This window comes from Saimiri boliviensis, chromosome 9 (assembly GCF_048565385.1).
Source record: "Saimiri boliviensis isolate mSaiBol1 chromosome 9, mSaiBol1.pri, whole genome shotgun sequence".
Lineage (NCBI taxonomy): Eukaryota > Metazoa > Chordata > Mammalia > Primates > Cebidae > Saimiri > Saimiri boliviensis.
The window spans coordinates 48,061,084-48,073,234 of record NC_133457.1 but is presented as its reverse complement, the minus strand read 5'-3'; the positions used below and the strand labels follow the sequence as shown (position 1 = coordinate 48,073,234).

The following is a 12,151-nucleotide window of genomic DNA, read 5'->3' as shown; positions in this document are numbered from 1 at the left end:
CAGCTACTCAGGAGGCTGAGGCAGAAAAAGAATCACTTGAACCTGGGAGTCGGGGTTTGCAGTGAGCCAATATCATGTCACTACACTTCAGCCTGGGTGACAGAGCAAGACTCAGTCTCAAGAATAATCTGAGGCCGGGCGCGGTGGCTCAAGCCTGTAATCCCAGCACTTTGGGAGGCCGAGGCGGGTGGATCACGAGGTCGAGAGATCGAGACCATCCCGGTCAACATAGTGAAACACCGTCTCTACTAAAAATACAAAAAAAATTAGCTGGGCATGGTGGCACGTGCCTGTAATCCCAGCTACTCAGGAGGCTGAGGCAGGAGAATTGCCTGAACCCAGGAGGCGGAGGTTGCGGTGAGCTGAGATCGCGCCATTGCACTCCAGCCTGGGTAACAAGAGCGAAACTCTGTCTCAAAAAAAAGAATAATCTGGGTAATAAGAGCGAAACTCCGTCTAAAAAAAAAAAAAAAAAAGTCAAGGCCAGGCGCGGTGGCTCATGCCTGTAATCCCAGCACTTTGGGAGGCCGAGGCGGGTGGATCACGAGGTCGAGAGATCAAGACCATCCTGGTCAACATGGTGAAACCCCTTCTCTACTAAAAATACAAAAAAAAAAAAAAATCAGCTGGGCATGGTGGCATGTGCCTGTAATCCCAGCTACTCAGGAGGCTGAGGCAGAATTGCTTGAACCCAGGAGGCGGAGGTTGCGGTGAGCCAAGATTGCGCCATTGCACTGCAGCCTCGGTAACGAGAGTGAAACTCCGTCTCAAAAAAAAAAAAAGTCAAAAGAACATATAGGTGTTACAATAAAGTATAATAAAAAGAAGTTAAGATACTCAAAAAACTGGGGATAGAAGGAACATACCACAACATAATAAAAGCCATATATGACAGACCCACAGCTAGTATCATAACAAATGGGAAAAACCAGAGAGCCTTTCCTCTAAGACAGGCGTCCCCAAACTACAGCCCGTGGGCCGCATGCGGCCCCCTGAGGCCATTTATCTGGCCCCCCCGTCGCACTTCAGGAAGGGGGCACCTTTTCATTGGTGGTCAGTGAGAGGAGCACAGTATGTGGCAGCCCTCCAACGGTCTGAGGGACATTGAACTGGCCCCCTGTGTAAAAAGTCTGGGGATGCCTGCTCTAAGATCTGGAACATGACAAGGATGTCCACTGTCACTACTGTTATTCAACAAAGTACTAGAAGCCCTAGCTAGAGCAATCAGACAAGAGAAAGATACAAAGCGCGTCCAAAGTGAAAAGGAAGAAGTCAAAGTATCCCTGTTTGCAAGTGATGCAATTTTATATTTAGAAAAACCTAAAGACTCCACAAGAAAAGTATTATTAATAGAAGTGATAAACAAATTCAGTAAAGTTACATGATACAAAACCACCACACAAAATTCAGTAACATTTCTGTATGCCAACAGTGAACAATGTGAAAAAGAAATTTTAAAAGTAACTCCATTTACAACAGCCATGCATAAAACTGAATAACTAGGTATTAACAAAAGAAGTGAAAGATCTCTATGATGAAAACTATAAAACACTGATGAAAGAAATTGAAGGACACCAAAAAATGGAAAAATATTCCATGTTCATGGATTGAAATTATCAATATTATTAAAATGTCAATACTGCCCAAAGCAATCTGCAGATTCAAGGCAATCCCTATCAAAACCCCAATGACATGCTTCTCAGAAACAGGAAAAAAAAAATCCTAAGATTTATATGGAACCACAAAAGACCCAGAATAGCCAAAGCCATCTTGAGCAAAAAGAACAAAACTGGAGGTATTACATTACCTGACTTCAATTATACTACAGAGCTATAGTAACCAAAACTGCATTGGACTGGAATAAAAACAGACATACAGACCAATGACACAGAATAGAGAATCCAGAAACAAATCCACACACCCACAGTCAACTCATTTTCCTCCAAGGTGCCAAAAACATACACTGGGGAAAAGACAGTTGTTCAATAAATGGTGCTGGGAAAACTGGACACGTACATGTAGAATAAAACTAGCGCCATATCACCTGCCATATACAAAAATCAAATCAGGCTGGGTGTGGTGGCTCATGCCTGTAATCCCAGCACTTTGGGAGGCCAAGACAGACAGATAGATCACTTGAGGTCAGGAGTTCAAGACCAGTCTGGTCAACATGGTAAAACTCCGTCTATATTAAAAATATAAAAATCAGCTGGGCATGGCGGCAAATGCCTGTAGTCCCAGCTACTTGGGTGACTGAGGAACAAGAATCACTTGAAACTGGGAGGCAGAGGCTGCAGTGAGCTGGTATCAAGCCAAACACTCCAACCTGGGCAACAGAGCAAGACACTGTCTCAAAAAAATAAATAAATAAAATCAAAATGGGTTAAAGACTTAAATCTAAGACCTCAAACTATGAACTGCTACAAGAAAATACTGGGGAAAATCTCCAGGACATTGGTCTGGGCAAAAATTTCTTGACCCACGCCCCCACAAGCACAGGCAATCAAAGCAAAAATATGGAATCACATCAAGTAAAAAGCTTCCGCACAGCAAAGGATACAATCAACAAACTGAAGAGACCACCCAGAGAATGGTAGAAAACGTTTGCAAACTACTATCCAACAAGAGATTTATAACCAAAATATATAAAAAGCTCAAGCAACTCTAAGAAAAAGATCAAATAATCCCACTAAAAAATGTGCAAAAGGCCAGACACGGTGGCTCACGGAGGCCAAGGCAGGCGGATCGCAAGGTCAAGAGATCAAGACCATCCTGGCCAACACGGTGAAACCCTGTCTCTATTAAAAATACAAAAATTAGTCAGGTGTGGTAGTGCACGTCTGTAGTCCCAGCTACTCAAGAGGCTGACGCAAGAGAATCGCTTGAACCCAGGAAGCAGAGGGTGCAGTGGATTGCACCACTGCACTCCAGCCTGGTGACAGAGCAAGACTCTGTCTCAAAAATAAATAAAAATATTTTTAAAATGGGCAAAAGATCTGAATAGACATTTCTCAAAAGAAGACATACAAATGGCAAATAGGCTCAACACTGATGATCATCAAAGAAATGCAAATCAGCCGGGCGCGGTGGCTCAAGCCTGTAATCCCAGCACTTTGGGAGGCCGAGGCGGGTGGATCACAAGGTCAAGAGATCGAGACCATCCTGGTCAACATGGTGAAACCCCGTCTCTACTAAAAATACAAAAAATTAGCTGGGCATGGTGGCGCGTGCCTATGATCCCAGCTACTCAGGAGGCTGACGCAGGAGAATTGCCTGAGCCCAGGAGGCGGAGGTTGCGGTGAGCCGAGATCACGCCATTGCACTCCAGCCTGGGTAACAAGAGTGAAACTCGGTCTCAAAAAAAAAAAAAAAAAAAGAAAAGAAATGCAAATCAAAAGTACCACGAGCTATCATCTCACCCCAGTTAAAATGGCTTTTATCCAAGACAGGCAGTAACAAATACTGGTGGGGATGTGCAGGGAAGGGAACCTTCCTACACTGTTGATGGGAATGTAAATTAGTACAACCACTATATAGAACAATCTGGATGTTCCTCAAAATACTAAAAACTGAGCTACCATTTGATCCAGCAATCCCACTGCTGGGTATATAGCCAAAAGAAAGGAAATCAGTACTTTGAAGAGATATCTGAATTCCTATGTTTGTTGCAGCACTGTTTACAATAGCTAAGATCTGGAAGTAACCTAAGTGTCCACCAACAGATGAATGAATAAAGACAATGTGGTACATATGTATGAATGAATAAAGAAAATGTGGTACATATGTACAATGAAGTACTATTTGACCATAAAAATGAAAGAGATCTATGGCCTCATTCGGTGGCTCACGCCTGTAATCCCAGTACTTGGAAGGCTGAGGAGAGCAGATTACTTGAGGCCAAGAGTTTGCGACCAGCCTGGCCAACATGGTGAAATCCATCCCTACTAAAAATACAAAAATTAGCTGGGTGTGGTGGCACGTGCCTGTAATCCCAGCTATTCAGAAAGGTGAAGCAGGAGAATTGCTTTAACGTAGGAGGCAGAGGTTGCAGTGAGCCAAGATCGTTACTGCACTCTAGCCTGGGCAACAGAGCGGGACTCTGTCTGGGGGGAAAAAAAAAAAGAATGAGATCCAGTCACTTGCAACAACATGGACGCAACTGGAGATCACTACGTCAAGTGAAATAAGCTGGGCACAGAAAGACACACATTGCATGTTCTCCCTTATTTGTGGGATCTAAAAATCAAAACAATTGAACTCATGGACAGAGAGAGCAGAAGGATGGTTACCAGAGGCTGAGAAGTGTAGTGTGGGGATAGGGGGATGGGGATGGTTAATGGGTACAGAAAAATAGAAAGAATAAATAAGACCTACTATTTGGTAGCACAAAAGGGGGCCTATAGTCATTAATACCTTAATTTTATATTTCAAAATAACTTAAAGAGTGTATTTGGATTGTTTGTAACTTAAAGGACAAATGCTTAAGAAGATGAATACCCCATTCTCCATAACGTGCTTATTCCACATTGCATGTCTATATCAAAATATCTCATGTACCCCATAAATAGAGACACCTACTAGGTACCCATAAAAATTAAAACTATAAAAATATAAAAAGTTCAGATGATTGAGTTTAACATTATACATCTTATCTACATATATACTTTCTTCTGTTCACAGAACACCAGTCAGTATAATAGAGTAATATAGCTCATAATCATGATTTAATCAATTAGCTAAAATACAACCAAACTTCCGATGACATAAGATTACATACAGAAATGGTATTTTATATATATTTTTATTTTTTAATTAATTTTTTTGAAGCATTCTAGCTCTGTCACCCAAAAAACAGTGGTGTGATCATAGTTCACTGAAGCCTCAAATTCTTGAGCTCAAGCAATCTTACCACCTTAGCCTCCTCAGTAGCTGGGACAATGGGTACGTGCCACCACACCTGGCTAACTTTTTTTCATTTGTAGAGATGGGGTCTTGTAATGTTGCCCAGGCTGCTCTGAAACTTCTGGCCTCAAAGTAATTCTTCCCAAAGACCTGGGATTACAGTATGAAGCACCATGCCCAGCTTGTTTTTAATTTAATTTTTTTGCGGGGGACAGAGTCTCACTCTGTCACGCAGGCTGGAGTGCAATGGTAAGATCTCAGCTCACTGCAAACTCTGCCTCCCAGATTCAAGCGATTCCCCTACCTCAGCCGCTCAAGTAGCTGGGATTACAAGGCGTGCATCACCATACCCAGCTAATTTTTGTATTTTTTAGTAGAGACTGGGTTTCATCATGTTGGCCATGCTGCTCTTTAACTCCTGACCTCAAGTGATCCACCTGCCTCAGCCTCGCAAAGTGCTAGAATTACAGGCATGAATGAGCACACTCGGTATGTTTTTAAAAATACAGTGAAAGAATGATCAATTAAAAACAATGGCTAATTTTCAAATCATTCACTTATATTTGAATGAATACACAACACTCTAGGAGAAAAAAAAAAAAAAAAAAGAAGCTACACTGGAAAAGACCCAACCAAAAATAAGTTACATTTTTGGCTTCTCCAAGCTACTCTCCCCTATTTCATCTTTTCTTGCACTTCAAATTCTTTGAGGGACGAGATTATGCTACGTCCCTTTGTCAACTTAGTGCCTCACACAGTGCCTGTAACATAATAAGTACTTCATATGTGTCTTCTGAGTAATGTATACAAGGACCAACTAGTGGGGAGTCACCATCTCTCTCCATGCCTACTATCTGGCTGCTGGTTCACATCATCCCTAAGAAAACCAAAGGCGAGGACCGGGCACAGTGGCTCACACCTGTAATCCCAGCACTTTGGGAGGCTGAGGTGGGTGGATCACGAGGTCGAGAGATCGAGACCATCCTGGTCAACATGGTGAAACCCCGTCTCTACTAAAAATACAAAAAATTAGCTGGGCATGGTGGCGTGTGCCTGTAATCCCAGCTACACAGGAGGCTGAGGCAGGAGAATTGCCTGAACCCAGGAGGTGGAGGTTGCCGTGAGCCGAGATCATGCCATTGCACTCCAGCCTGGGTAACAAGAGAGAAACTCTGTCTCAAAAAAACAAGAAGAAAAGAAAAAAAGAAAACCAAAGGCAAAAAAGGCCAGGCACAGCGGCTCACATCTGTAATCCCAGCATTTTGGGAGGCTGAGGCAGGCAGATGGCTTGAAGTTAGGAGTTTGAGACCAGCCTGGCCAACATGGCAAAACCCTGTGTCTACTAAAAATACAAAAATTGGTCGGGTATGGTGGCACATGCCTATAATCCCAGCTACTCAGGAGGTTGAGGCATGAGAATCACTTGAACCCAGAAGGTGGAGGTCACACTGAGCCAAGATTGCGCCACTGCACTCCAGCCTGGGCAACAGAGCAAGACTCAGTCTCAAAATAAAAAGCAGGGTGGGGGGGGGAGGTGCTTGAATTTAAAAGGGCAGTAAAGAAAAAATAGAGAGAGAGAGTTGGAAAGTACTATGCTCAGAAATAATATTCTTATTAGATTACAGCTTATGCCACTAGGGAAGAAAACACTTATTTATTTATTTATTTATTTATTTATTTATTTTATTTATTGAGATAGGGTCTCACTCTGTTGCCCAGGCTGGAGTGTGGTGGCACGATCACAGCTCACCGCAGCCTTGACCTCCTGGGCTCAAGAGATCCTACTACCTCAGCCTCCTGAGTACCTGGGACTACAAGCCTGGCTACTTTTTGTATTTTTAGTACAGACAGGTTTCGCCACGTTGCCCAGGCTGGTCTTGAGCTCCTAGACTCAGCAATCTGCCCACCTCAGCCTCCCAAAGCACTGGGATTATAGGCATGAGTCACTGCAGCTGGCCAGAAACGACTTTTAAAACATACATGCATCTTTAAAACAAAGATGACTCTGGCTGCCATACATAAGGCCCAGAGACAGAAAAAGACTGGAAGAAGGAAGGTGAACAGAAAGTTACTACTACAGTCCACTAAAGAAGAAATGGTAGCCCAGACTACAGTAATATTAATAACAGTAGTAACAGAGAGAAATGGATGTACATTACCTGTTTGCTTCAAGCATCTTTATTAAGAAAAATTCTCTTCGGATTGGATCGGGTAAAACAAGCATTGTTATCTTGTGTAAAATATGCATTTAATAAATGTAGCAATGAATTAGCAGAAATGAAAGCTCAATATGAACATGAAGATTAAAGACGGTTCCTAACTGCTGTAAGTAAACCTTCAACAAGGCATATTGCTCCAGATAAAATTCCACACAGCTGTTGGCAATCATTTAGGGACTATGGTGAGCAGGAGAGGTTGCCAGAAGACTGAAGACAGAAAAATGTACTCGTGTTCAAAACAAGAGAAATGGGATCCTGCCAACTATTGATCGTTGAAGTTAAATGTAATTCTAGACATGATTCTAGTATCATTACTAAGAGAAGTTAGTGAACACTTAGAAAAAGTAGTCATCAGTGCTCCCTTAGCAGCACATATACTAAACAGGAACAAAACACAGATAAGCATGGCCCCTGAGCAATAATGACATACAAATTCATAAGGCATTCCACATTTTTTACTTGAATTAAAAATTTCTTTTCTGATACAAGAATCAGCCAGGCATGGTGGTAAGCGCCTGTAGTCCCAGCTACTCAGGAGGCTGAGGAAGGAGAATTGCTTGCTCCATCTCAAAAAAAAAAATCCTTTTCTGAAAAAAAAAAGACAAAAAAGTAGTAATCAACAGATGCTCCTGGAATATAGCACAGTTTCATTAAGGACAAGTAAGGATGGGTTAAAGTTCTTTTCCTTACGGTTACTAAACTGACAGGGTTAAAAAATGAGGCATAAAAAAATCTGGGTTTTAGTAAAGTAATTGTCAAAGTTCCTCATATATTCCTTGTGAGAACTTGAAAACATGAGGTAGATGATAAATTAGCTAAATTTCTAATTAGCTGACCAACCTGAACAAAAGAGTTAATATTATTTTTATGGCCGGGTGCGGTGGCTCAAACCTGTAATCCCAGCACTTTGGGAGGCCGAGGCGGGTGGTCAAGAGACCGAGACCATCCTGGTCAACATGGTGAAACCCCGTCTCTACTAAAAATACAAAAAAAAAAAAAAAAAAAAAAAAAAAAAATTAGCTGGGCATGGTGGTGCATGCCTATAATCCCAGCTACTCAGGAGGCTGAAGCAGGAGAATTGCCTGAACCCAGGAGGCGGAGGTTGCAGTGAGCCAAGATCGCACCATTGCACTCTAGCCTGGATAACAAGAGCGAAACTCCGTCTCAAAAAAGAAAAAAAAAAAATTATTTTTATTACTTTTAAGAGAGGGCTTTAGCAGGTAAAGAACTCTACTCTCAGCCCTGCCTACACAGCATTTTAGTAAAAAATTTGCATGAAAGTAATACCAAAATTATCCAACTTACATGTTTATCAAATGCATAGGTTAATATTTACTATATGACCAAATCAGGATTTTTTTTAAATGTCAACAAACTGGAAGCAATCTTACAAAATAAAATTTAATACAGATACATGTAAAGTCCTACCAAAAAATATTCTATTAAAGAATTGAGAGAGTATGACTTTCAGAACTGAGAAAGCATGAATAAAATAATTCAACAATTTTAGTTGACAAAACCAATAGTAAAATAGGTATCATAGATACACAGCACTTGGATGCCACAACCCATTTTAAATGACTTACATATATACACTAATTTAATTATCTTAAGAACTGTATAAGTAGACACTATTATTAATGCCATACTAAAGATGAGGAGACTGAGGCCCAGCATGTTTACATAATTTAGTCAAGATTACCCAGCTGATGAACTGCAGAGCTAGGATCTAAATACAGGAAGCCCAGCTTTGGAGTTAATCTTCTTATAACTAGTAAATTATTATAAATTAACAGTGTAAGGTGGTTGCCAAAGAAGCAAGTCTACTTTTAAAGTATATCCTTTAAAATCAAAGAGGAAATCTTCTATACTAGTTAATACCTAATTTGGGGTACTATGCTCATCAGAAGAGTATCGAAGAACTAAACAAATCCACAAGTGGGTTATCAGTTCTGTGAGGAGATGCAAATGAAAACACTGACACAAAAGTTACTAGAAGAGGTTAAAGATTATTTTTCCAGCTCCCTTCCACCCTTCCTCCAAAAAAAAAAAAAAAAAAGAATATTTTTCCAGCGAAGAAAACACTCAGTGGAATATAAGTATCTTCAAATAGCTGAAAACCCACAATACAGAAAAGACAGTGAGGACACAATTCCTAGTTCAGTAAAAGAAATAATTTTATAAAAATTACGGTTGTTCAAGCATGGCACTGAGGGGTGTGCCTGTAACCACAGCTACTTAGGAGGGAGAGGTGGGAGGATCACTTGAGCCCAGGAGTTCCAGACAAACCTGAGCAACATAGACCCTGTTTCAAAAAAATTTTTAATTTAAATGTTTAAAAAGCTAGAATTGATCAAATAACTTTGCTTCAGAAACTATGACACTATAAACAATCTCTCCCAAAAATATACAAATGTGCATAATTTTGCATAACATTTCCAATAGTTCACAAACCTACTTTTATATCTATTCATGCCCCAACTCTAGAGGCATGTATCCCAGATTAAAATGGAAAGGATTTAAGTATGAAGAGGTGAATGTATTTAATTCTCTTTAAAATCCACTACAATTTAAAATTCTATAATCTAAAAGAACTCTCAAGCTATGCTTTCTAGTTTCTTCTGAGATCCGTTATAACACATATTGCAATAAGAGTTTAAAGGATGTTGATCAGGAAGTACATCCTATTTCAAGTTATATCGAGGGCACAAGCTCAGATGTTTAAGAATTTTGGCTGCAACAGAAAAACTTCAATGTGCCACTTGGACTGCACATTCACAAAAGTCGGGGTGGGTGGAATTACATGATCCAAAATGAGAATATGAAGTATTACACACTAGAAAAATTCAGCTTTCTTTCTTAAACACCCAGAAATGAAGAGAATTGAAAACTAAGAGCTTAGTAAGTCTTGGACCTTTATTAACGAATTCAAGTGCCACAGTGCTGAAACTGCAACTGCTAGGCCAGAACAACTCTACAGACACCATGTCTACTCTTAGACTAGACTAGTTACAGGCATAAGATGTTCTAATAAATAACAAACACATCCAGAGTCAGTACACAAGTGTGACAGAATCTGGGGTCCAGGCGTTTGATTTTTCTCCTGGTACTATATGAGGATGGACACTGCCATTAAAGGTTAATTATAGTAACCTGATAGTGATAAAGGTTTAGCTAAATAACAGGCTAACCAATGGAAATGGAAAAGCAAGCTACAATATAGATCAATTAAGCTATTTTATATTTACTTTTAAATAGAGACAGGGTCATGATTATGCCAAATAGAAAACAGATAAATATATACTCACGAGCAAAAAACAAACAAAAACAGGTAAATTACTTTATTAGGTGAAGATAAATTCAAGTAATTAAGGGAATAGAAAACACATGGCCCAGAAAAAAACAACAGGTTGTGTGAGTCAAATGAAAAGACACAAAACTCAGATCTTGGGGAGAGAGGGGAAGAAGGAAGAGCTTTAAGACAGCCTTACTGCAAGACAGCAAATAAGTGAGACAGGGAGTCTGTGCCCTCTGAGATGGAATGAGGAAAAGATAAAAGTATTCATGGGCTCAAAGGTAGCTCAGCAGTGAATATGGAAAAGGAATGTGCCTGTTCACTGTTTCAACACGAAAAGGGAAATAATATATTGGGTCCTTTTCTAAGCCAGCATCCATGGTAGTTAATAATAAAAATGCCTAACTAATGCAGAGTACTTAAACATGGAGAATTTTCACGATTGCATTCCATACATTAGTCCATTTACTCCCGAAACACCCCAAATAAGTAGATCTATCTATTTTACAGATGAAGAAACCGAGATCACACAATGGAAGATAGCACAGCCTGGTAAGAGAGACTGGGCGCTCATCCACTTCGTTGAACTGTTTCTCAGCGAGATCAGAGGAAAACCCTCAAACTCCTTTGTGAAGAGAAACCCTGGCTTTCCAGATTTTCTCAAAGGAGTCTGGGCCCAAAAAGTGATCCTCTACTTTAGAGAAAAGTTCCTTTATGGGACATATAAGGTTCTTCCAAGCACACAAAGCTTAGAAACTCTTTTTAAAAACACACACACACCTGGTGGAGACAGAGGCGTCTGAGTCATTAAAGGAGGAGGAAAAGACGGAAAACCAGATTTAGAAGCCATCCTTCTTTGCAGAGAACCAGAAAGTAGAAAGCAGCCCTTCCCCTTTTCCACGAGGCGTGACTCAGGGACGTTACCGCCCCCAGTTTGCTCTAAGCGATAAGCGGGTGACCCTCTCCGGCTTCCGACTCCGGCCCAGACGCTCACGGGTTATCCGCCAGGCCTGGAGAACCCAAGTCTAAACAGATGGGACTCGGGAGGACAAGGGAGCCCCTGGGCGCAGGGAGGGAAAGCTGCCCAGGAACGCGCCCGGCCGGGTCCAAAGGCCCTCTGCGCGCGGGCCCGCGCCCTCGCCCCAGACCTTACCTCCTTCGGCTGCAGAAGACCTGGCGGCCAAGCGAAGCTGTCTGGCCGAGCCTAGAGCGCGTCTTCGGGCGCCGCCGCTTCTGTGGTTCCCGTGCTTGGCGGCAGCCAGGTCCCGGTGGACTCACACCCGGGAAAACGCGGCCTGCCCGGACCAGGAGGCCCAGGAGTTTGAGGCCCCGGAACGCCGGCCGTGCGCGCGCCCTCGAGCCTGCCCAAAGAGGAAGGGTCAGGGCGCGCCCCGTGTGCCGGGCAGTGGCTGCAGCGCCACAACCGAGATCTCAACCGATTTAGTCCGCTCTCTCGCTGCCCAGCTACTGCCCCGCTTCCCCCGCGCGAGCTTTGGCGGCGGAGCAGCACGGTGCGCGCCGATTGGCCCTCGGGATGCGCGACGGCGGGCGCCGCTCCCCGCGGATTGGCCAGGCCGGCGGTGCGTGCACGGAGTAAACAAACCCCGCCCCCAGGCTTCCCGAGGTGGGGAGGGGGCCGCCAGACGGAGGGGCGGGCCTCGCGCACTCTGCCACCGCTCGCTGTTCCCCCTGCGGCTTCCCTGGAAGCTCTCCGCAGTGACCCGACCAGCCCGCT

General features: G+C 42.5%; 1 protein-coding gene and 1 non-coding gene across 5 annotated transcripts in view; one reads left to right on the top strand and one right to left on the bottom strand.

The window, feature by feature from the left end:
• Positions 1-11,917, bottom strand: part of TFDP2 (transcription factor Dp-2) — a 187,077-nt gene extending 175,160 nt beyond the window's left edge. For 3 of the 4 annotated variants that reach the window (XM_074405813.1, XM_003942575.4, XM_010330409.3), the window contains exon 1: positions 11,570-11,917. The gene's annotated coding sequence lies outside the window, so the exon portion shown is untranslated. The remainder of the gene's footprint in view (positions 1-11,569) is intronic. The other variant, XM_074405814.1, reaches the window with a different exon arrangement.
• On the top strand, positions 7,476-7,577 carry LOC120360878 (U6 spliceosomal RNA). Its single transcript, XR_005577279.1, has one exon. It is a non-coding gene; the product is annotated as a U6 spliceosomal RNA (small nuclear RNA).
• Positions 11,918-12,151: the final 234 nt, after the last annotated feature.